Below are 24,882 nucleotides of genomic sequence, written 5' to 3'. Positions count from 1 at the left end.
ATTTCACATACAGGAATATAAACAGGCACACAGCTGCTAGCTCTCGGTTCACAAATCACCACATGACTAACAAATGCACATCATCATCAGTGACCAATCACACTGCATTTTTCAAAGGCTTTTGGATTGGTCACCATGTATGTGTTATTCAGTTCACAGGCAAACAACAAAGATGGAGTTTTGTTGCCTTCTTGTGCCAAAAAACAGAAGAAGTGTAATGGTAGGAATGGAATTCAAACTGAATATAAATGGAGTTATGGAAGAAATAAGTGACCAAGGGAACGACGGCAACGTTGCTTTCAAGACATGCACTGGTGTGTTCATAACTACTGTATATAAAACAGATAACTGATGGGAACATACTGAATAGCACAGGGAAGCCTACTGGGTGCTCTGTAATGACCTATAGAGGAAAGGAGTCTGGCAGTGAGTGGACATATGTATATGTATGGCCGATTCACTTTGCTATACACCAGAAACTCACACAACACTGTAGATTAACTGTACTCCAATAAAATTAGCATTAACAAGGATGTGGAGCAACTGGAATTCTCATACACTGCTCGAAGTAATGTGAAATAGCCACTTTAGCAAATAATGTAACAACTTTCTATAATGTCCAACACATACCTACCATACAACCCAGAAATCTCACTATGAGTTTACACAAGATAAATAAAATTCTGTGTTCACTCAAAAGAAAAAAAAAAAGATACGCAGCCTGAGGAAAAATGGTAAAGGCAAACTTACTGAAGGCAAACAAGGAAAGGCACTATGACAAAAAGGATAAAGATGTCCCAGAGGAAGGGAGGCTAATAAAAAATCCACAGTAAAGGAACTCTCAGAGATATTTCCAACAATGAAAATGCCAAGGATAAAGTACTGGAAACTGACTCAAACTCAGAACGCAGTATAACAATTCATCAAGGCATAAAAAAGATGCTTGCTTCGAGGATACAAACAAACACATGTTCAAACTACTCATGATAAGTTTTTGACAAAGGTTTCTAATGTTTTAAATTACAGTGTATTAAATGAATATTAGTTTTACTTTGACAAAAAGTTTTTACAAGTTACAACAACTGTAATTATTGTCACTGACTATTAAGATTGCTTTAGGTCAGAATAACAATCACCTTTGAAGAGGAAGAAGAAAGCAACTGAATAGAAGCATGAAAAAGCTTCTGAGATGCAAGTAAAATTCTCTCTCTTAACCTGGATTGTGGTTACACTTACAGTTCACACTGAGCTATATACCTTGATTTATGTACTTTGTATACGTTATATGCTCTAGTGTCTTTTTTTTTTAAAGATGTTTATTGTCCTTTAAAAATATGAAATATAAAAATATAGCTCTTTGTCACTTACAATGGTATGAAAGGATTTTTTTGGAAAGCAAACAGAACTTTTATCTTTCAAAAAAGAATTTCCATTATTAATGTTTATTTTAAGGGAAAACAAATTGTAAGATCAACTACTGTCTAAAAATCCTTATTACATCTTAAGGATTTCTTCTGAACACTCATACAGCATAGCTTACTCGCCCAAGAGAAGACAGCCTTGTCAACCACCACCACCAACTTGGTGTCAGGTAACCATCTCAGGATCACCAAGAAATCCGGGCAACAAGAGTAGCTTCCTCCACCTCAGATACTCTCTGCAAACGCAAAACTTTCCAAACATCTTGGCTGGGAAATCATCATCCAACTTATATTTTGTTGTGATCTACTTTTTCATTATTCAGAAAAATGCTGTTCTTTAACAAAGCAACTCAACTTTTAACATTGTTTCCAAATACAACTCTCTTTAGGGGACCTGCAGGAAAGTCAGTGAACAGATTCAAACAAAATCTCATAAAAAAACATTTTTAAAAATCCTTTGTAATAAAATGTAAAGTGTTTTTTTTCTCCCACAGTTTTTCTTAAATCTTTAGTGCCTGTTATTATATGTATGCAACCAAATGCTATCAAATGACTAGTGAATAAGCAAACACAAAATAATTATCATTAGGAAAATTTTAAGTGTTCCATTGCCCTTGGTTTAACAGCTTGTATTTCAGTAAACTCACTCCTGGCTTTAATTCTGTACCATATATTTAACAGATATTTTCTACTAATAAAATCTTTGATATATTTTAAAAAATATTTCTATTTCATAGAGTTTGACCTAAAGATAACATTACTTCAAGGCTTACCTCAGTTTTTGCTACTTCAACAAAATACCACTACTACTTTAAGAAACACTAAAAAAAAAAAAAAAAAGAAACACTTTAAGGTTCAAAAATGAAGAACTAAATTCTAAATTGACTTTTGAAAAAAATCTAGAAAAACTGAACCAAAAAACTTGATTTTTAGCTATCTGCTCAGTCATCAGAGAGCTAAGAATGAAGCAGAATTATGGATCTACAAGACAAGAAACCCAGAGAGCTAGGTCTGTCTTTTGGGGGTTGCTTTTGCTTTTATGCATCTGCCAATTTCAAATGCATCAGTTGAAAGGATGAAAAGCTAAGAAATAATGTTGACTGCTTCAAAGGATTAGGATAGTACATAAAAACAGAGTCCAGACTGTACTAAAGAGGGCTGAAACTACTAAGGCCTACACAATGAGCCCAGGTGAACTGGAAACAGACTAGCCTGGCTCATATAACCTAAACTCCCTAAGGTAACCCTGAACCACCCCACGTCCGAGGTCAGGGGCAGAAGCCGGGAGGACCCCATGCCCGAAGGGCGGCGGCCAAGAGGAGTTACCCGACGTCCGAGGTCAGAGGCAGTGGCCTCGAGTACCAGACTGCGACGGCGCAGGACCGGCCGAGAGGAGCTACCCCGCGTCCTAGGTCAGGCGGGCCTGCCGAGAGGAGACACCCAGTGTCCGAGGTCAGGGGCGGCGACAAGAGGAGTTACCCCGTGTCCGAGGTCAGGGGCAGCAGCTGGGAGGAGCTACCCCACGCCCCTAAGCCTGAGGCCTGGGGTGGCGGGCGGGAGGAGCTACCCCACACCCCTACGCCAGAGGCCAAGGGCGGCAGCCGGGAGGAGCAACCCCATGCCGGAGGCCAGAGGCAGTGGCCGGGAGGACCAAGCCCAAGCCGTGGCTGCACGGGTGCAGGAGGGCCTAGAGGAGCTATCCCACATTGAAGGTCAGGAAGGGCGGTGGTGAGAAGATACCCCTCCTCCAAGGTAAGGAGCAATGGCTGCTCTTTGCTGGAGCAGCTGTGAAGAGATACCCACACCCAAGCTAAGAGAAACCCAAGTAAGACCGTAGGTGTTGCAAGAGGGCAGACACACTGAAACCATACTCACAGAAAACTAGTCAATCTTATCGCACTAGGACCACAGCCTTGTCTAACTCAATGAAACTAAGCCACGCCCGTGGGGCAACCCAAGATGGGCGGGTCATGGTGGAGAGATCTGACAGAATGTGGTCCACTGGAGAAGGGAATGGCAAACCACTTCAGTATTCTTGCCTTGAGAACCACATGAACAGTATGAAAAGGCAAAATGATAGGATACTGAAAGAGGAACTCCCCAGGTCAGTAGGTGCCCAATATGCTACTGGAGACCAATGGAGAAATAACTTCAGAAAGAATGAAGGGATGGAGCCAAAGCAAAAACAATACCCAGCTGTGGATGTGACTGGTGATAGAAGCAAAGTCCGATGCTGTAAAGAGCAATATTGCATAGGAACCTGGAATGTCAGGTCCATGAATCAAGGCAAATTGGAAGTGGTCAAACAAGAGATGGCAAGAGTGAATGTTGACATTCTAGGAATCAGCGAACTGAAATGGACTGGGATGGGTGAATTTAACTTAGATGACCATTATATCTACTACTGCAGGCAGGAGTCCCTCAGAAGAAATGGAGTGGCCATCATGATCAACAAAAGAGTCCGAAATGCAGTACTTGGATGCAATCTCAAAAACGACAGAATGATCTCTGTTTGTTTCCAAGGCAAACCATTCAATATCACAGTAATCCAAGTCTATGCCCCAACCAGTAACGCTGAAGAACCTGAAGTTGAACGGTTCTATGAAGACCTACAAGACCTTTTAGAACTAACACGCAAAAAAGATGTCCTTTTCATTATAGGGGACTGGAATGCAAAAGTAGGAAGTCAAGAAACACCTGGAGTAACAGGCAAATTTGGCCTTGGAATACGGAATGAAGCAGGGCAAAGACTAATAGAGTTTTGCCAAGAGAATGCACTGGTCATAGCAAACACCCTCTTCCAACAACACAAGAGAAGACTCTACACATGGACATCACCAGATGGTCAACACCGAAATCAGATTGATTATATTCTTTGCAGCCAAAGATGGAGAAGCTCTATACAGTCAGCAAAAACAAGACCAGGAGCTGACTGTGGCTCAGACCATGAACTCCTTATTGCCAAATTCAGACTGAAATTGAAGAAAAGTAGGGAAAACCACTAGACCATTCAGGTATAACCTAGATCAAATCCCTTATGATTAGACAGTGGAAGTGAGAAATAGATTTAAGGGACTAGATCTGATAGATAGAGTGCCTGATGAACTATGGAATGAGGTTCGTGACACTGTCCAGGAGACAGGGATCAAGACCATCCCCATGGAAAAGAAATGCAAAAAAGCAAAATGGCTGTCTGGGGAGGCCTTACAAATAGCTGTGAAAAGAAGAGAAGCAAAAAGCAAAGGAGAAAAGGAAAGATATAAATATCTGAATGCAGAGTTCCAAAGAATAGCAAGAAGAGATAAGAAAGTCTTCTTCAGTGATCAATGCAAAGAAATAGAGGAAAACAACAGAATGGGAAAGACTAGACATCTCTTCAAGAAAATCAGAGATACCAAAGGAACATTTCATGCAAAGATGGGCTCGATAAAGGACAGAAATGGTATGGACCTAACAGAAGCAGAAGATATTAAGAAGAGGTGGCAAGAATACACAGAAGAACTGTACAAAAAAGATCTTCACAACCCAGATAATCACGACGGTGTGATCACTGACATAGAGCCAGACATCCTGGAATGTGAAGTCAAGTGGGCCTTAGAAAAGCATCACTATGAACAAAGCTAGTGGGGGTGATGGAATTCCAGTTGAGCTATTTCAAATCCTGAAAGATGATGCTGTGAAAGTGCTGCACTCAATATGCCAGCAAATTTGGAAAACTCAGCAGTGGCCACAGGACTGGAAAAGGTCAGTTTTCATTCCAATCCCAAAGAAAGGCAATGCCAAAGAATGCTCAAACTACCACACAATTGCACTCATCTCACACGCTAGTAAAGTAATGCTCAAAATTCTCCAAGCCAGGCTTCAGCAATATGTGAACCGTGAACTTCCTGATGTTCAAGCTGGTTTTAGAAAAGGCAGAGGAACCAGAGATCAAATTGCCAGCATCTGCTGGATCATGGAAAAAGCAAGAGAGTTCCAGAAAAGCATCTACTTCTGCTTTATTGACTATGTCAAAGTCTTTGACTGTGTGGATCACGATAAACTGTGGAAAATTCTGAAAGAGATGGGAATACCAGACCACCTGATCTGCCTCTTGAGAAATTTGTATGCAGGTCAGGAAGCAACAGTTAGAACTGGACATAGAACAACAGACTGGTTCCAAATAGGAAAAGGAGTCCGTCAACGCTGTCTATTGTCACCCTGTTTATTTAACTTATATGCAGAGTACATCATGAGAAATGCTGGACTGGAAGAAATACAAGCTGGAATCAAGATTGCCGGGAGAAATATCAATCACCTCAGATATGCAGATGACACCACCCTTATGGCAGAAAGTGAAGAGGAACTCAAAAGCCTCTTGATGAAAGTGAAAGTGGAGAGTGAAAAAGTTGGCTTAAAGCTCAACATTCAGAAAATGAAGATCATGGCATCCAGTCCCATCACTTCATGGGAAATAGATGGGGAAACAGTGGAAACAGTGTCAGACTTTATTTTGGGGGGCTCCAAAATCACTGCATATGGTGACTGCAGCCATGAAATTAAAAGACACTTACTCCTTGGAAGGAAAGTTATGACCAACCTAGATAGCATATTCAAAAGCAGAGACATTACTTTGCCAACAAAGGTTCGTCTAGTCAAGGCTATGGTTTTTCCTGTGGTCATGTATGGATGTGAGAGTTGGACTGTGAAGAAGGCTGAGCGCCGAAGAATTGATGCTTTTGAACTGTGGTGTTGGAGAAGACTCTTGAGAGTCCCTTGGACTACAAGGAGATCCAACCAGTCCATTCTGAAGGAGATCAGCCCTGGGATTTCTTTGGAAGGAATGATGCTCAAACTGAAACTCCAGTACTTTGGCCACCTCATGCAAAGAGTTGACTCACTGGAAAAGACTCTGATGCTGGGAGGGATTGGGGGCAAGAGGAGAAGGGGACGACAGAGGATGAGATGGCTGGATGGCATCACTGACTTGTTGGACGTGAGTTTCAGTGAACTCCGGGAGTTGGTGATGGACAGGGAGGCCTGGCGTGCTGCGATTCATGGGGGTCACGGAAAGTCGGACACGACTGAGCGACTGATCTGATCTGATCTGAATGATCCTTATCTGAAATATAAGATTTCTGTTTTCTTGAATATTAATTAAAATTCCTTAAAATCATTTTAGATGGGACTTTCAGGGTGGAACAGTAGATGGGAGTCCACCCACCAATGCGAGGAACACAGGTTCCATCCCTGATCCGGGAGGATTCCACATACTGTGGAGTAGCTAGGTCCATGCACCGCAACCGCTGAGCTCGTGTTCTGGAGGCAGGATGCCACAACCACTGAGTCCACATGCTACAACTACTGAAGCTCATGTGCATAGTGCCTCCCTGTTTTCTCCATCCCAGCATCTGCCTGCTGGATGTTGAGACCAGGGTAACCTTGGAAATGCTACATGCAGAAAATGACAGAGGTCCTTTGACCCTGGGTCCCTGAGTCACTGTGTGGAGCAGAGCTCTTCCTGGCTGTTGACTGCACTTATGAGTGAAGTAGTGAAGTGAAAGTTGGTCAGTGGTGTCTGACTCTTTGCGACCCCATGGACTATACAGCACACCACAAGCAGAGATTAGCCTCTGCTCAACCAACTGGAGAAGACCCATGTACAGCAACGAAGACCCATGTACAGCAACGAAGACCCAATGTAGTCAAAAATAATAAATATTTTTTAAAAACTATTTCAGATATAAAAATCCCATTTTAACAAGAAAATCTAAGTACTTAAAATCACATAAGCAAAATAAATCTAAGATGGACATTCTTAAACACAGAACTATTTCCTGAAGCACTGTATGAATTAAATTCACATATACAACTGTCATTTAGGATACAGAATGCAAAACAAAATCTCTATAGATTGTCATTAGTTCACCCCCAAAAATTAAAAGCAAAGAACAGACTGATTGACAGAAATATCACCGTTCTATTTATACTTTTTTTCTATCAAAATGTGTTAGTTCCAGTACTCATTCATAAAATTCATCTATAGGGTGGACTTTCCTGGTGGTCCAGTGGTTAAGACTCTATGTTTCCAATGCAGGGGCACAGGTTTGATCTCTGTTCAAGGAACTAAGATCCCACATGCTGAGAAGCATAGCCAAAACAAATTTTTTTTAATTACTCAATATCAGTACAATATAATCATTTTTATGCAAGTATCATCCTGATTTTAAGAAAGAATTCTTAACAATTCTTTAATAATGAGCCTGAAGCATGCTGAACACAACAAGATACTGGGAACTTGAGCATGTTTTAATTGAGAGTTCATAATTCACAGGGCAAAACTTTGTACTTAAGACAAACTCCCATTTACTGCAGAAAGAAAACTTATATCAAAAGCTTTCAAACTATAGTTTTAGTGAAAGTGAAAATGTTAGTTGCTCAGTCCCACCCGACTCTTTGTGACCCCATGAACAGTAGTCCACCAGGCTCCTCTGTCCATGGAATTCTCCAGGCAAAAATACTGGGGTGGGTAGCCATTCTCTTCTCCGGGGGATCTTTCTGACCCAGAGATCAAACCTGAGTCTCCTGCATTGCAGATGGATTCTTTACTGTCTGAGCCATCAAGGAAGCCCTTATAAAGTTTCTAGTTACATTAAAAATGATATCAACACATATAATGAGTGCAATAAAAAAGAGCCCTTGAAGAAATAAATACAAGTATAGCTAGAATGCTTACTATGAAGTCTCCCCCTGCCCAAAATCATATATTTAAAGGAACTGATGCTTTTTATTATCGAAAAAGTATATAACTTGAGAGTTAGGAAAGATCTTTGGCTGCATCACAAACATTTCAGCCGCAATGCTGGAAAAGTACAGGAGGCAAAGTCACCTAGAGAATGTAAGATGGGAAGAACAGACACCCTATAACACTGTTACTCAAAATGTGAACCTGGAACCATCTGCCCTATTTATTACTTTGAATGCTGGTTTCAAAAGCAGGTTTATAAAGTTCAGGATTCTCATCTGTTAACATAATTCCAACCCCTCACACCAAACCAAACAAATTGTGATCAACCTCTCAGTTTCAGCAGATGTATGTTTACCGGTTAAGAGCAAAAATCAGGCAAATCAAGAGGCAAAGATACAAGGGGAGGGGAGAAGAGGGAGAAAGAAAGCAAGTTATCTCTTATTCAGGACCTCACCTTTCCTTCCCACATTCAACACTCAAATATTTCACACAAAATACTGGCTACTTCTAGTGAGCAGGATCTTCAAAAAGGAATTAAAAATTCAGGAATCATTTTGAGAAAGCATCTGGGTAACTAAGCAAAGTTAAGAAAAGTTAAGTGTGCAGACCTCAAATATCTGTTTTTAAACGTGGAACAAGAGAACGAGGGGGTACTGTAACTTGAGCATATTACTTTTTACTCAGAAAGCGAAGAGGAACTAAAGAGTCTCTTGATGAAGGTGAAAGAGGAGAGTGAAAAGCTGGCTTAAAACTCAACATTCAAAAAGCTAAGATCATGGCATCCAGTCCCATCACTTCACAGCAAATAGACGGGGGGAAAAAATGGCAACAGTGACAGACTTTATTTTCTTGGGCTCCAAAATCACTGCAGATGGTGACTGCAGCCATAAAATTAAGACACTTGCTCCTTGGAAGGAAAGCTATGACTAACCTAGACAGCATATTAAAAAACAGAGACATCACTTTGCCAACAAAGGTTCATATAGTCAAAGCCATGGTTTTACCACTAGTTATGTACAGATGTGAGAGTTGGACCACGAAGAAGGCTGAGCACCGAAGAATTGATGTTTTCTAACTGTGGTGCTAGAGAAGACTTTTGAGAGTCCCTTGGACATCAAGGAGAGCAAACCAGTCAATTCTAAAGGAAATAAACCCTGAATATTCATTGGAAGGACTGATACTGAAACTCCAATACTTTGGCCACCTGATACAAAGAGCTGACTCACTGGAAAAGACCCTAATGCTGGGAAGGACTGAGGGCAGGAGGAGAAGGGGACAAGAGAGGATGAAGCGGTTGGATAGCATCACTGACTCAATGGACATGAGTCTGAGCAACCAGGAGACAGTAAAGCACAGGGAAGCCTGGTCTGCTACAGTCCACGGGGTCACGGAGAGTCAGACACGACTGACTGAGTGAACAACAACAAAATCAAGTAACTGTCTTGTACCAGAGCTGAGATTAGATGTTTAGAGACCCAGTCTAGACAAAACCATATCTTTACAGTTAAAAAGTATTCGAAGCATGAGATATGGACAGAGATCCCCCAGTTAGAATATAGATTTTTTTGTTTTAGTCATAATTTGATCTCTAATACCTAAAACAATACCTAATGTTACTAAGGAAAAAACGTGCCTAACTTGATGTAACAAAAATACCAAAAAATGTAATGTTGATTCATTACACACATAAAAGTCTATCTAACCACCATCAAACAGTCTAGGGCAGGCATTCCAAGGTGAGAAATTCTGCTCCAAGAACCCAGGCTGACCACACTGCTATTTCAACGCGTGGCTTCCAAGGTCACATGCTTGATGCCACTGCCTTCCAGGGCCCACCCTGCAACACGGGAAAAGGTAAATGTGTGTGAAAGAATGTGTGTAGAGACAGAACTCCTACTCACATTATACTGGAGATAGTCACAAGGCCGCACGTAACTAGTAGGAAGGCTAGGAAAAGTAGTCCATCTGTGTGCCTAAGATATGTGAAGAAGAGGTAGAAGTCTTTGAAGAATGATGAAATGAAAAGTTTTCAATGAAAAGTTTGGTATTTCCATGTGAAAAATGTGTCTAATAGGCAGTTGGATGTAAAAAATGTAGAGTTCAGAAGAGAAGCCAAAGCCAGAGATTTGTTTACCATCAGTAGCAAACATCGGAGAAGGCAATGGCACCCCACTCCAGTACTCTTGCTTGGAAAATCCCATGGACGGAGGAGCCTGTTAGGCTGCAATCCATGGGGTCGCTAAGAGTCGGACACAACTGAGTGACTTCACTTTCACTTTTATGCATTGGAGAAGGAAATGGCAACCCACTCCAGTGTTCTTGCCTGGAGAATCCCAGGGACGGGGGAGCCTGGTGGGCTGCTGTCTATGGGGTCGCATAGAGTCGGACATGACTGAAGTGACTTAGCATAGCAAACATACAAGCCAGAGTTTCTCAAACTCTGCATCACAATCAAATTCCAAGGTTCCACTTACTGAATCAGAATCTCTTGAGATAAAGCCTGGCAAACTTCATTTTTAATGAGCTTCTAAGCAATTCTTACCAACACAAGTTTTAGAAATATGGGCAAAGGGAATAACTACCATCAAGAACAAAGGTTCAAGGCACTTCCCTGGGGGTCCAGTAGTTCAGAATTTACTTGCCAATGCAGGGGACACGGGTTCGATTCCTAGTACAGGAAGACCCCACATGCCTTAGAGCAACTAAGCACCACACTTACTGTGCCAGCGCTCTGCAACAAGAGTGCCATGCTGGGCTAAGTGGCTTAAGTCGTGTCAGACTCTGTGCAACCCTATGGGCTGTATCCTACCCGGCTCCTCTGTCCATGGAATTCTCCAAGCAAGAGTACTGGAGTGGGTTGCCATGCCCTCCTCCAGGGGATCTTCCTGACACATGGATTGAACGTGGGTTTCTTGCATTGCAAGCAGATTCTTTACCATCTGAGCCACGAGGGAAGCTTCCACAACAAGAGAATCTACCACAGTCAGAAAACCACGCCCGCGCACTGCAACGAAAGGTAGCCCCTGCTCGTCACAACTAAAGAAATCCCGCACACAACAATAAAGACCCACTGCAGCCAAAAACATATAAATGAAAATTTTAAAAAATAAAGATTCAAGATAAAGGTACCACAAATGAGAGAAGGTGCCAAGAAGTTAACACTGTTAACACGATCCTGTGGTTTCTGGGCTGTTGTCACACTGTACTACCTATTAGATCAATAGTTCTCAAGTCTAGCTTCACATTAGAACATCTGATGAGCTTTTAAAAAATATTAATATTGAGGTTCCACCCACCAATTATTACATCATATCTCCAAGAGTGAGTAGGAATTACAGAGTACTCTTTCTTAAGCTTTACACCTAATTCAGAGTACAGCCAGGACTGAGAAACACCATTATGAGACAGCTGCTATTACATGTTCTTCATTTCAGAGTCCCAGGTTAATGTCCTACTTTAAAGACAACAAATCTTCATTTTAATTAATTGTGAACACTGAAAAATCAAGAAATTAAACATTGTTTAAAAATCTGGATTTCTGAGTTCTTTCAAGGTCAGAAGTAAATAGATTGCTAAACAGCACGGATCAGCTGCTACCAGGTAGCAGCTGCTCCAATCTGACCCTTAGCATTTGTTTATATTCCCTCACATGGTCACTGTAAGCACATGAGTTACTGCCATTAATAGACATGGGCCTTATTACTACAGATAAATATGTTAACTACTCACCTGTAAGTATTACAAGTATCCTTTATGTCTAATAGCTGTATTTGTATATACTCATGTAACAAAATAAAGAAATGAGTCAATCTTGTAAATGTTTTCACATCAGCCTCTTCATAAACCAATCCCTCCAACTTCTTTAACTGAAACTTTGGCAGTGGAACACAAATACTAGCTCCCTTCAATCTGCTGAGTAATAAGTGCACACTGATGACTTTACCTCAAAGTCCTGAGGTACATGGGGCACAGGATTATGTTCTAAACCCTCCATCTTCCAAGAAGAGGGAGAAAGAGACTGACAAACTTCTCATTTAAATTCATGCATACCCACCATAACCCCACACTGCCTATATTTTCAACCTTCTGGGAATGCTCCCACATTTCCGAAAGCCTGCACTCAGTGACACAGTCTGCACTGTAACATAACCTATCCACATCACGAGTGACTTTCAGAATTCAGGGGATCATCTGTGCAGTTTGGGAGCAATTTCCTGGCCAGGTACCTCTTACCTCTCCACAATACTTAGCCACTCCCCTAAATCCAACACCTTGCCACTTATTACCCAGACGTGCTCTTCATCAGAATCTAATACAGCCTTCTTATAACAATGTCTTATCCTTCAGTTTTCTCACTCACTCCTACAATAACTCCACTTCCACTTTACAGATACCTGTAAGTCTCCTATAGTATCTAGTAACTCATGAACACCATTCTCATTGTGCTTCCAGCCTAAATTACAGTATTTGAAACACTATGAAAACTACTAACGTTCCTTCCTGTCAATTCTGATACAACATGTAAGCCAAGACAAAGCCTACATTAATTCCAATATCTGTGATTTCTTCATTAATACACTTAGAGCTGCCATATCCTAGAGAGAAATTATAAGAGCCTACAGATTGATCCCCTACAGGTACATAGTCTCTGATTTCCGCTGTGCCTTCAACTGCACTAATAAAATTTTTACTTATCATTAGTGAGCTCAATCTCTCATTCATGTCAGCAAGTATTCTGTATCTTGATAATTCTGCCCAAGTCCTTTAACCTAGTACCAAATCTTTTACTCTCAATGAGTTACCTCCCAGAATGAAAAATATAGCAATCTCCAGACATGAAATGAGTACCTCAACTACCAGTCCGGATTCCTCTCTCATAATGTGTCTTCATCTGCCTGTCCCTAATTCTGTCCTTTCTTTCTTGATATATGATTGTCTCCTCCCAGCCATCAAAAGTTAGCTCTTCTATCAATAGTCTTCATCCTTGTCCTCATTTAAGTGCTTCATCAGTTAGCCCTTTTCTTTCTTATACCCTCAGCCTCTCTTTTCTCTTCAATCTGTAAGTATGCTCGTTACTGATCAGCTAAAAATGTTTTAAGTGATGTCCATTTGGCCAGTTCCAGTCTCCAAGTAACAATACTGCCTACTTTTTATCTCAATTATTTTTCTTTTAAAGTTATCCACCCATGTTGAATCTATCCCCTTCACATGTCATTCATCCTGACACCACCAAACCCAGGAGATATTTTACTTTTTATCACTGAAACACTCAATTGCAAGAGACATCGGTGACCTTTAATGCTGTTTAAAGACCTTTATCTTCCATCACTTCCATAAAAGTGTTTTAGGGGTTCTGACCTTAGTCCATTGCTCTTGTCTAAATATACCTTCTCGTTGGACAAGCTCGATTTTGAATGCAGTTTGTCCCTTGAAACCATTCCTTCTGTACTGCCAATCTCAGATAATGACATTTTTATACACACAGTAAACAAAATGAAAAATCCAGGCATTTCCCTCTTCTTTCTTATCATATCCAACGACCACATTTTGCTGATTTTTCAGCATTTATCCAATTTAACCCTTTTCCTCCAACCCAATTCGCCTTTTCCAATTCAGATACTCATGGCTTCTTGTTCTATCTCTAGAGCCATTTTTAAAAGTAACCCCCTACACTGAAGACCAACCACAATCTGAGTTACCATAGCCCCTCTCTTCCTATGAATTTTTTCAACAATTTATCAGAGTTAATAGAATAAAACCCAGATTTCTTAGTTATAGTTTAATCCATAGTTTGCTAGCTCTTACATAATCACCTGTGAATAGCTGTACACATCATGGTTTTACACAGCTTTGTAAGAATATGGTCCCCATTACTCTTTCTCTGATTAACTTATATTAACTTTCCTTCAGGTTCTATTCAAATTAATCTGCTCCTACAGGAAACTTTTAATAAAATCTCAGTATAGGATAAGTGCTTCTTTGAGTTTAGCATTCGATGAAACTTGAGCATGTATTATACTACACTATCTACTTGCCCAACTATTTCACTAAGTAGACTGTAAGCAAGTGATATGAGCACAGTGGCCTACACATAGCAAACATTCAATAAACATTTGTACCCCTGAACAAAACCAAAAAATATATTATATAGTATTTTTCTCTGTCAAAGAGATTATCACCTAAGAAGATAAAAGAGCTATAATAAAAATAAAAGTTAAACTTACTCTTTTTAAAAACATCAGTATGCAGTATGAAATACTAAAGTACTAAATCTAAATTTTCCATATGTGAATATGGGGGGGGGGGGGAACAGTATTTAAAAATAAAGTATACTGGCCACTTGGTGACACTCTTGTTCCGTATTTTTCAGTATTATTTAATACTTTATTCTAAGGTTTATTCTACGGGGGAAAAAAATTACTTAAAAAAAAAAACTCATTCTCTCTAAATCAATAACTCCTGATAAAGTATAACATGTTCCTTAAATACAAAGTGAAATAAATCCTAACATATTTTGAATTTCACAAACAAATGTGTTTTGTACAAACAGATAATCACTGGGTAAAAACAGAACCAAGAGTAGTAGGTAATGATATACTTGAAATGTAGACAAATTATCAGGTATGTGGCTCTATTAAATAAGAAAGTGGTAATTTTCAGAGCATGGGCAGGGGATGGGGGGTATTGTATGAGGATGACAGAAAACTTGATACATTCTCTTTTCCTCTGTTGACTGTTTCCAGTGACTCCACACTCCCATTAATAAAACATATTTGAATAAGAACTACTATATATATATATGTACATGTACACACACACACAATATATATATACACACATACACTGAATTTATAAAGTACATAATGTGTTACAATATGAAACATATAAAACAGATGTTCCACTGCCAGTAACAGACCTGTGGAAGATGGTGCGAAAGCAAGGAAGCCCAGGAATGATGGCAATCTGCAAAAGGAAGTGCTGAGCTGTGTAAGAAGAAAGACTGACAGGGTCAGAAGATTTACTATGTACTGGAATGTAGGCAAAATATCAAGGGTGCTAGTTTCAGGTCTGAGATCAGATTTCACCCTATTTACAAGCTAACGAGCTGTTACTACCTCGAGGATGCCTGCGGAAGACACAAAAGACTTAATTCGCCAGCATAGCAAACACCATAAGCACTGGCATGTTTGCGTGAGTTTCTCCAGGTTCCAAGTCCCACAGGGATGATCTGATATGAGCCCAGGTGTATGCACATGCACATGTGGTGGGTCTGGCTCACACCTGAGGAAACCTGGGAAATCCACTATTTTTACACCAAGCAATAAGCAAGCCTATGAACTGGGAGACTGGGATTGACATATATACACTGCTATGTATAAAAAAGATAATCTATTATATAGCACAGGGAACTCTACTCTGTACTCGCTGGTGACCTACATGGGAAGGAAATTCAAAACAAAGGCAGCATATATGTATATGTATGGCTGATTCACTTTGTTGGAACAGCGGAAACTGACACCACAGTGTAAAACAATTATACTCCAATTAAAAAAAAAAAAAAGATAAGTAAAAATTGGGGGGGGGGGGGGGCCGGAAACTAGAATAGCCCAAGGCTTGTAAAAGAACTGGAAAGAAAAAAAAAAAAAAAGCAAGCCTGCTCTTTAACACAGAGGAAGACATTACCTTATCCTTCAAGACTGCTCACCACAAACCCAGCTCTGAGAAATAAGACAGATAAACAGCGATCAGGGCCTTGCATTCTTGGCATAACTTGGTAAGATGTGTAGGAGTGCAAGAGACCCATGGAGGACTGTTTCTCCCAACAACTGAAAGCCAGGATTCTCTCAATGATATAGAAGGGGAGTAAAATTAGGAAAAGATGAAGGGATACTGCCATGAAGTCAAATATGGAAATACTGTATAAAAATAAATACGGGTATAAAAGTGTGTATCCAGGTCTTATCTATAACAAACACTCTCCACTAAAGAGAACTTGTGTTCCTTAGAGAAACTGCTGATTTGAGGGCTGGGGCAGGGAAAGTATAAGAAGGACCTAGAACATCTTTCAGCAGAAAGTTAAGAAATAATCAAAAAATGAGGTAGATAAGTCAAAATAACTCAGATGATCTTAATTTGGCAATGAATTCATATATAACACCAAAAGCATTAGCAACAAAAGGAAAAGGTGATACATTAAATTTAATCAAATTTTAACATTTTGTACATCAAAAAAGGTCATGATCCACAAAGTGAAAAAACTATTTACGGAATGGGAGAAAATACTTACAAACTGTACATCTGAAAAGGATTTAATATCCAGAATACACAAAGAACTGCTAAAACTCAACAACAAAAAGACAAACAGCTCAACTTTTAAATGGACAAATAAAACTAAATAGACATTTCTTCAAAGAAGATACACACATGGCCAATAAACACATGAAACTGGTTGTTCATCATTACTAGTCGTTAGGGAAATGCAAATCAAAACCAGGAGATACCACTTCACACTTACCAGGATGGCAATAATAATAGTAATAATGGTGATGACTGATGATAATGATAGAAACATAATGAGTTGCTGGTGAGCATGCAGGAAAAACTTGGACTCTTGGACATTGCTGGCAGGAATGTAAAACAGTGCAGCTAATACGGAAAACAGTTTGGTGGTTCCTCAAAAAGCTAAATAAAGCATTACTATATGACCCAGCAATTCCACTCCTGCATATGTAACCAAAAGAACTGAAAACAGAAACTCAAAACAGACACTCATATGTCAGTGTTCACTGCAGCATTATTCACAACAGCCAAAAGGTAGAAACAACCCAAAAGTTCATCAGAAGAAAAATGGAGAAACAAAATGTGGTATACACATACAAGGGAATATTATTCACCCATAAAAAGGGATGTGGTTCTGATATATGCTACAACATACAACAGAACTTGAAAATACTATGTCAAGTGACAGAAGACAGATAGAAAAGAACAAACATTGTATGAATGCAACTATACAAAATATCTAGAACAGGCAAATTCCTAAAAATAGAAACTAGAATGTTGGCTGCCAGGTGCTAGGGGTAAAGGAGAATAACAAGCTATTGCTTAACAGGTACCGCAGTTCTGTTTGGGATGATGAAAAGTTTTGGAAATAGTTGAGATGGTTGCACAACACTCTAAATATAATTAATGCCAATGAATTGTATACCTGAAAACTGTTACAATGGCATATTTTATGTCATGTGTATTTTACCACAAAATATTTTTTAAAAGAACACACAGAAGCTACTTTGAAGGGATTTGATGGCCAAATTCGGGCATCAAAATAATGATACCAACAGATTATACCACACTGAACAAAACAGGAATCTGCTGATACTGGGTAGGTCAAAAAGTTTTTTCAGGTTTTCCATAAGATCTTCCAGAAAAACCCAAATGAACTTTTTGGCCAACCCAATATAAACAAAGTTTTGTTTCTTATTTAAAGAGGGTAGCAGAGAGAAAGAAAGCTCTTCCTCAAAACATAATGTCTACACAATATAGAAAGAAACATCTAATTATGAAATCACTCATTTAGAAGCATCTCATTACTAATTAATTCAGGCAAGAAACATCAATGGATACTAAAAGTAGGAAGGGAGTGAAATGGGATGTAGAATGGCATAATCACATAGTTTCAAAGTATCTCCCCACAAAACACTAACTTTAAGGAAGAAAGCTGAATTCACAGTGAAGAAATTTTGCAGACCCCAATCTTACTAAGACAACACCACCAAAAAAGGAAATCAACATTTGCAGTCTAACAAAACACAATAAAAAGACAGGATCACTTCAGAAACTGCAGCAGAAAAAAATAAAATGCGTAACTTGGATCTAATCATGAACACCAGACAAACCTAAATTGAGAAATATTCTATAAAATGTCTGTCCTGTATTCATTTTGCCAAAAACAGCCATAAAAATCAAGGGAAGACTGAGGAACTGTTCCAGATTAAAGAAGTCTACAAAAATAGGACCTATGAGATCAAATTAGATCTTTTTGCTATAAAGTGCATTACTGGGGCACTGCTGGAGACAAAAACAAAAATACTGACAAGTACGGTTCTCCAAATTGCTCAGAATTGTTTTCTTACAAAAATATACAACTACTCCTGTATGGTTTATGATGCAATGATTTTTTTCCCCCTAGAACAATAGCTACTTTCCACTCACAAAGTCTTTTAGTAGGAACTCTTCAATGAGTCCATCTGATAGGGAACAACTTAAAGATAACCAGGAAGACGCCAGCCACTAAAAGCTGTAACTTCTGTGATAGTGTAAAATGTGAAATATTACTGAAGATGTCCAGACGTCAAGTGAAGGTGTTGAAATAGAAGCATTTTCTAGTTTACTATGCTGCTTCATTTTTCTTCATAAAAACTGCTTTGTTTTACACCTGTTTACTATCTATAATCTATACTAAAATGTAGGTTTCATGAAAGGAGTTTATTATCTCCAGAGGCTAGAAGAGTATCTGATATATACAAAGTACACAGTAAATACTTAACAAATGAATGAATATAACATACAAAATTAACTCTCTGTTCTGAAAAGAGAATATACCTTGCTTTTTTCCCCACCATAGTTAACTTTTAAAATTATTTTTTAATCATTAAAAATATTTTTTAAATGATTACTATGTAACCGGCATGGTAAAATATGTGTTGCATGTGTTGAATCATGTAATCCTTTTTTTTAATTGAAGTATAGTTGATTTACAATATTATGCTAGTTTCATGTATACAACATAATGATTCAGAATTTTTTCAGTTTATATTTCATTACAGGTTACTTTAAGATAACAGGTGTAATTTCCTGTACTATACAGTATACAGTTGTTGCTTATCTATTTTGTACACAGTAGTTTGTATCTGTGAATCCCATACCCCTAACCTATCCCTCTAACCTTCCGTCTCCTTTTTGGTAACCAGTTTGTTTTGCATATCTGTGAATCTGTTTCTGTATTACATACACAGCCACTTCTATTATTTGTTACATTCCACATATAAGTGACATAGTATTTGTCACTTATCCCTTATTTCACTTAGCATAATATTTTCTCGATCCATCCACATTGCTGCAAATGGCAGTATTTCATTCTTTGTTACAGCTGAGTAATATTGTGTGTGTGTGTGTGTATACACCACATCTTCTTAATTCATTGTCTACTGATGGGCAAGGGGTTGCTTCCATGTCTTGGCTATTGTAAATAGTGCTTGTATGAGGTACATGCATATACCCAGAAAAAATCTGAAAACAATACACTTGTTTAATGTCCATGGTATAGATAAGAAAACTGATCAACTAATGATCAACAGGAACCACTCTGGTGGTTCAGTGGTTAAGACTCCATCCTTCCACTGTAAGGAGCATGGGTCTGATCCCTGGTCAGGAAACTAAAAGTCCCACATGCTGTGTGACATGGCTAAAAATGTTTTTTAATTTTAAAAAGTTTAAAAATAGAGAAATTAAAAAAAAAAAACCCACTACTGAATCAATGAATTTCAAACAACAGAATAAGAGTACAGGCAACATTCTCTGATCACAAATAACTAGGATTACTACATCAGAATCAGTATTAAATTACTATTAGTTACAATAGTGCTTAAAGGAAATTTTAAAACTATACTTGTTAATAGATAAGAAAAACAATTAAATGTCCAAGTTAAAATTTTAGATTTTTTAAATGAAGCGTATTTGTTTTAGGTTATTAGAAGGCAAACTGAAAACACCTATTAAAATTTAAAATATACATGCCCTTTGACCCAGAAACTCCACTTTTGGCAATCTATTCCATGGGTACCAAAGTACTGTTTCTTAAAGATATTATGTACTCAGATTTATTGCAATATTGTTTTGTACTGGAAACTGCATGAATATTCATCAACAGGTAAACAACTGAAATATCTGGTTTATCCACATAATGGAATATTACTTGGAAATTCAAAAAATGTTAAACCAAATAACTTGGAGGGATCTGCACAAGCCTCTAGAGAAAATCAACTTAGAAAGAAGTGTGTTTAAGTGTTAATTGCTCAGTTGTGTCTGACTCTTTGCAACCCCAGAGACTGGGGCCCACCAGGCTCCTCTGTCCATGGGATTTCCCAAGCAAGAATACTGGAGTGGGTTGGCATTTCCTACTCCAGGAGATCTTTCCGACCCAGAGATGGAACACGGGTCTCGTGCATTGCACGGTTCTCCTGCATTGCAGGCAGATTCTTTACCATCTGAGTCACCAGGGAAGCTGACCTCATTAACAAAAATCAAATACCCCAAGTGTCTGTGAATACAGACAAAATATTAGGTTGGTGCAAAAGTAACTGTGGTTTTGTGTTGTTGAAGTTTGCCATTTGATATTAGAATACACTCAAATAAATGTGGTTATGCTATAAATGATTTTAACATGCATTTCTTACTTTATGTTTTTTTACTAATGACTTTATTACTTGCTGTTTATTTTAACTACGGAAATGATACTACACAAAAAGAAAATTTGAGCAATTTTCTTAGTCGAGTTCAGAACTAGTCAGAAAGCAGAGACGACTCACAACATCAACAATGCATCTGGCCAGGATGATTTAAGAAATTTTGCAAATGAGAGGAGAGCCTTGAAGATAATGAGTCCAGTGGCTGGCCATCACAAGTTGACAATGACCAACTAAGAGGAACATCAAAGCTGATCCTCTAAAACTACACAAGATGTTGTCCAAGAACTCAGTGTCAACCATTCTATGGTCATTTGGCATTGTAAGCATATGGTCATCGAAGCAAGTTGGAAAAGTGAAAAAGCTAGGTACGTGGGTACCTTGTGAGCTCACCAAAAATTTTAAAAAAAGCATTTTGAAGTGTCATCTTCTCTTATTCTACACAATAACAACAAACCGTTTTTGGATTGGGACGTACGACAAAAAGTAGATTGTATATGACAACCAGTGATGACCAGCTCAGTGACTGGACCAAGAAGAAGCTCCAAAGCACTTCCAAAAACCAAACTTGCACCAAAAAAGGTCATCATCACTGTCTGGTGGTCTGATGCCCATCTGATCTGCCAAAGCTTTCTGAATCCTGGTGAAACCATTATATCTGAGAAGTATGCTCAGCAAATCAATGAGATGCATAGAAAACAGCAATGCCTGCATCCAGCTCTGGTCAACAGTAAGAGCCCTACTCTTCTCCACGCCACCTGATCGCACGTTGCACAACCAACACTTCAAAAGTTGAACAAATTGGGCTATGAGATTTTGTTTGCCTCATCTGCCATATTCACCTGATCTCTCACCAACCAAGTACCACGTCTTTAAGCATCTCCACAATTTTTTGCAGGGAAAACACTTCCATAACCATCAGGAGGCAGAAAATGCTTTCCAAGAGTCTGCTGAATCCCAAAGTATGGATTTTTATGCTACAGGAATAAATAAACTTATTTCTCATTGACAATAACATGTTGATTATAATGGTTTCTATTTTCCTTAATAAAGATGTGTTTGAGCCTAGATATAATGACTTAAAATTCACAGTCCAAAACCACAATTATATTTGCACCAACCTAACAGAACATATACCAAGCTACTAACACTGCTACAAAGATTGAGGAGTAACATATATAATTTTGTTTCATTTATGTAAAATTATCCACAGGTACAGGGGGGAAAATGCTAAAAAAGAAAAGAAAGAATAAAGACAGAAATAGCTCAGGCGGTAAAAAATATGCCTGCCATGCAGGAGATGCAGGTTAGATTCCTGGATTGGGAAGATCTCCTAGAGATGGAAACGGCAACCCACTCCAGTATTCTTGCCTGGGAAATCCCATGGTCAGAGGAGCCTGGTGGTCTACAGTCCATGTGGTCACAAAGAGTAGGACATGACTGAGAGACTAAGCATAGTACCATAGTACACAGTACAATAATCCAAGAGCTGGTTCTTTGGGGAGAAATAAACCATTATAAACCATTAGTTAGCCTAATCAAAACTTGTATGTTTTTTTAAATTTTGATTTTTATATTTAGGTCTTTATTATATCAGATTATTTATGTTCACATGCCAGGGTTCCAATTTTATGTTTTTCTCTCCTGAATGGAGAGTAAGTTTCCCAGTACTATTTATTTAAAAGTTCATTCTTTCTGCATTTGATTTGTAATACTACTATTGCTATACCCTAAACTCCTAGACATATCTAGGTTTGCTTCCAGACTCCCTACTGTTTCACTGTTCACATTACTACAACTTTGTTCTGATACATGATCTATTGAGTGTTCACATCTTTTCAATACTATTTTTGTTATTTGGCCTCTTCCTGTTAATTTTAGAATCATTTACCAACTCCTAATTGCACTCATCTCACACGCTAGTAAAGTAATGCTCAAAATTCTCCAAGCCAGGCTTCAGCAATATGTGAACTGTGAACTTCCAGATGTTCAAGCTGGATGTAGAAATGGCAGAGGAACCAGAGATCAAATTGCCAACATCCACTGGATCATCGAAAAAGCAAGAGAGTTCCAGAAAAACATCTATTTCTGCTTTATTGACTATGCCAAAGCCTTTGACTTTGTGAATCACAATAAACTGTGGAAAATTCTAAAAGAGATGGGAATACCAGACCACCTGACCTGCCTCTTGAGAAACCTATATGCAGATCAGGAAGCAACAGGGAGAACTGGACATGGAACAACAGACTGGTTCCAAATAGGAAAAGAAGTACGTCAAGGCTGTATATTGTCACCCTGCTTATTTAACTTCTATGCAGAGTACATCATGAGAAATGCTGGACTGGAAGAAGCACAAGCTGGAATCAAGATTGCCCGGAGAAATATCAATAACCTCAGATATGCAGATGACACCACCCTTATGGCAGAAAGTGAAGAGGAATTCAAAAGCCTCTTGATGAAAGTGAAAGAGTTGAGTGAAAAAGTTGGCTTAAAACTCAACATTCAGAAAACTAAGATCATGGCATCTGGTCCCATCACTGCATGGGAAATAGATGGAGAAACAGTGGAAACAGTGTCAGACTTTATTTTGGGGGGCTCCAAAATCACTGCAGATGGTGACTGCAGCCATGAAATTAAAAGACGCTTACTCCTTGGAAGGAAAGTTATGACCAACCCAGATAGCATATTCAAAAGCACAGACATTACTTTGCCAACAAAGGTCCGTCTAGTCAAGGCTATGTATGGATGTGAGAGTTGAACTGTGAAGAAAGCTGAGCGCCAAAGAATTGATGCTTTTGAACTGTGGTGTTAGAGAAGATTCTTGAGAGTCCCTTGGACTGCAAGGAGATCCAACCAGTCCATTCTGAAGGAGATCAGTCCTGGGTGTTCTTTGGAAGGAATGATGCGAAAGCTGAAACTCCAGTACTTTGGCCATCTCATGCAAAGAGTTGACTCATTGGAAAAGACTCTGATGCTGGGAGGGATTGGGGACAGGAGGAAAAGGGGAAGACAGAGGATGAGATGGCTGGATGGCATCACCGACTCGATGGACGTGGGTTTGTGTGAACTCCGGGAGTTGGTGATGGACAGGGAGGCCTGGCGTGCTGCAATTCATGGGGTCGCAAAGAGTCGGACACAACTGAGTGACTGAACTGAACTGATGCAGCAAACAAACAAAAAACTGGAATTTAGACTGGAACTATATATTCACACATGAATTTGAAGAGAACTGATACATTTGTGATGTCTGTCTCTTCCCATCCAATGATGTTGCATTGCTCCTTTTTTAATTGAGGACCTTAAAAATGTTCTTTAGAAATGACTTGTAATTTCATCCAACTAGGTCTCACACACTTTCATTAAATTTCATTTTTATTACTCCTTGATAGTTTTTATGCTATAGTGTTTTTAAATTACGTTGTCTAATTTATTCTGTTCATACTTGACTTTATTATACTGAACTTTGCTAATTTCCCAATAATTCTAATCGTTTATAGACTTGGATCTTCTGCATGGGTAATTATATAATCTGTAAATAAATTCTGTTTCTTTCATTGTAACCCTTAACCTTCATTTTCCTTGTCTCAGTTAGAGTGGGGCTGAAACCATTATTATCATGATGAATAGACGCAGTGAGAACAGGCATTATTGCTCTGCTCTGGTTTTAAGGCGAATGCCTCTAACTTTACCAGTCAGTATAGCAAATGCCTGTTTATTAAATACACAGAATTTTCTCTTCCTGGCTGAAGTTGTATACTAAGTGTTAAATTTTATCAAAGTATTTTTCAACATCTGTTATCTCTGTTGCTTCTTTTGAGAGAAGCAGTCTGCCATGAACTCTGAACCCCGCCATAGGTATGAAACTGAAAGGCCTAACCATCCACTGCTACAGAAGAGTTTTTGTAACTGGTCAACAGATAGTTCAACAGGTCAAGCTGACCGCAGTTTAACTCCCATGTGACTGCTTACTCCCCAGGAAAGGACTGGCTTGCTTCCTGACTGCAACAAAAGCTATCTAGCTTAACTCTGGGTTTCTCAGTTACAGTGCATCCCACTGTGTGCAGAGCCACCAATCTGCCCATCACATCACCCTGTGGGACTTGGGGACAGGGACCCAACACTGCCATGCTGATGCTTCTTCTGACTACTGGGCTGTAACAACCGCCCACTGAATCCAGCTGTCTACTTCTAGCACCTATGACGTTGTGGCAGTTACTCCTTGCCATTCTCCGTGAGTTTGTGATTCTTCTCCAACAGGCTATAAGAGATCTTT

The 24,882-nt window shown here is 39.0% G+C and overlaps 1 protein-coding gene across 10 annotated transcripts in view; it reads right to left on the bottom strand.

Annotated features, from left to right (window-relative positions):
• PPHLN1 (periphilin 1) overlaps positions 1 to 24,882 on the bottom strand; it is a 175,103-nt gene that overhangs the window by 108,963 nt on the left and 41,258 nt on the right. The gene's annotated exons all lie outside the window — the stretch shown is intronic.

Source organism: Bos indicus x Bos taurus, chromosome 5 (genome assembly GCF_003369695.1).
Source record: "Bos indicus x Bos taurus breed Angus x Brahman F1 hybrid chromosome 5, Bos_hybrid_MaternalHap_v2.0, whole genome shotgun sequence".
In the NCBI taxonomy this organism is placed as follows: domain Eukaryota; kingdom Metazoa; phylum Chordata; class Mammalia; order Artiodactyla; family Bovidae; genus Bos; species Bos indicus x Bos taurus.
Note: the sequence above shows the minus strand (reverse complement) of the source record. Positions and strands in the feature narration are given on the sequence as shown.